Here is a 2,173-nt window from a genome sequence, read left to right as displayed (position 1 = left end):
CAGGAAGGGAGAATGAAGGGGAAGGCTGGGCAGCACTGCACTTTGCCATGACTCTGTTTCATTCTCCAAAGTCTCCCATTTCTCCTCCAAAATTGTGTTCGTCCATTCACACCCAAGGCTCTTCTCCAAGGTGCCTCCATACCTCTCTGCAGGGAACTTGAGGAGTCACAGGCAGCTCATCTCTATCCCCCGCGAGTGGCAGCGGAGGGGGAAGCAAAGGTGGCAGTGGTGACAGCAATTGAATTGACATTTCCCATTACTGACAGATCTGGATGGAGAACTCCTCGAGGGAATATATGCAGTCTTCTTACTCTGCATCTCTGTCCCCAACATCAGTAACACCCACAGACTGGGCAGGTGGTACTTATCGTGCACTTCCAGGACTGAATTCTCTGACAGTAAAAGGCAGCCTGGGGCTGGGTCAGAGAGCACTTTAAACTGGAGGAAGGAGCTCCTCGATGAAAGCATTCCAGTCTTCTTGCCAAGCATCTCTATCCCCAACATCAGTAGAACCTCAGAGCTGGGAAGGTAGACTTCAACCTGCACATCCTGGACTGACCTCTCTGGCAGTAGACAGCAGCCTGGGGCTGGGTCAGAGAGTGCTGGTGAGACTGTGGCAAAGAATGCCTCAAGGGAATGTATGCAGTCTTCTTGCTCTGCATCTCTGTCCCCAACATCAGCAGCACCCACAGAGCTGGGCATGTGGTCTTCATCCTGAACTTCTGGACGGACATCGCCAGCAGCATTGAGCAGCCTGGTGCTGGGCCAGAGAGTGCTGTTGAGACTGGAGGAAAGAACTCCTCGATGAAAGCATTCCAGGCTTTTTTTTAATAGTAAAAATATGTTTGTATTTCTTTTTAAAAAGATATGTAACAACAATGCTTCAGAAGACTGAACTTAACCCTGTTTCCACCACCTGCCAGTTGTCCACCTAGCAGATACATTAAGGCAAAGGATCCCAAAGAGGCGTGTCACCTCGGCTCTGGGCTGGATGGAGATCAAGCCGAACACACGCCGCTCCTTGCAGGTCAACAGGAAGGCTTTTCTCTCATGTTCACCGAGCCATCCTGCATCCCGAAGTAGACTCTCTCAGCCATGTTGATGAACAGGCCTGTGTCCACCACACCTGGGATCATTTTGATAGCTGTGTTCACTTCACTCCATTTGTGTACCCGGTCAAACTTCCAGTCCACGATAAAATTGCCATTTTCTGTCACCATGGGACCCGCCTTGCTGATGGCCATTCGGAGTTCCACCACACCCCCAAACTTCTGGCTCACAGCTCGGCTCACTGAGACATAGGCCTTTGGGAAGACCTCGATGGGGATTCCCTGGTGCCACCGATCCCCGAGGTTCTTTGAGTCTTTCCTGAAATCAGCAATCACGATGAAGCGACTGGCATAGCCGGCCACCATCTTCTCCTGGGTCAGGCAGCCTCCTCCGGCCTTGATGAGATTGAGGTCGGCATCTACTTCATCAGCACCGTCAAAGGCGAGGTCAATCGCTGGGTGTAGATCCAGGTCACTGAGGGTTAAGCCATGCTGCAGGATGAGCTGGCGGGCCTGGAAGGAAGTAGGAATGCAGACGAGGTTCAGATTCTCCTGCTTCACTCTTTCAGCTATTCGCTGCACAGCATGGACCATCGTCGAACCACTTCCGATCCCCAGCACTTGGTTGTTCTGCACGTGGTTCTCCACAGCTACGCGGCCCGCCAACTTCTTGGCCTCCTCGACCTTGGACATAGCGGGCGCAGCCCGGCGGCCGCGGCCGGGCTTCCCGCAGCTGGTGCTCCCGCCGCCAGCCCAGCCGCCGCCGCGGGATTGGGCGCGCGCCAGCAGCTGCTCCTGGGAGCCAGGGAGGTCCCGCCCGGGCAGCGGGGACCGGACCCGCCCGTAGAGGGCACTCGCATTCCAGTCTTTTTGCCAGGCATCCTCGTCCATAACAACACCCACAGAGCTGGGCAGGTGGTCTTCAACCTGCGCTTCATTGACTTTCTTCTCTGGCAGCAGAGAGCAGCCTGGGGCTGGTTCAGAGAGCACTAGTGAGACTGTGGCAAAGAACTCCTCCAGGGAATAGATGCAGTCTTCTTGCTCTGCATCTCTGTCCCCATCGTCAGTATCACCCACAGAGCTGGGCAGGTGGTCTCCATCTGGCACATCATGGACTGACCTCT

The 2,173-nt window shown here is 54.7% G+C and overlaps 1 pseudogene; it reads right to left on the bottom strand.

The window, feature by feature from the left end:
• Positions 1 to 831: 831 nt before the first annotated feature.
• On the bottom strand, positions 832 to 1,802 carry LOC103269490 (annotated as a pseudogene).
• Positions 1,803 to 2,173: the final 371 nt, after the last annotated feature.

The sequence above is a fragment of the Carlito syrichta genome, unplaced genomic scaffold, assembly GCF_000164805.1.
Source record: "Carlito syrichta isolate Samal-C Ts95f unplaced genomic scaffold, Tarsius_syrichta-2.0.1 Scaffold309278, whole genome shotgun sequence".
NCBI lineage: Eukaryota > Metazoa > Chordata > Mammalia > Primates > Tarsiidae > Carlito > Carlito syrichta.
This window is presented reverse-complemented; position numbering and strand designations above follow the sequence as displayed.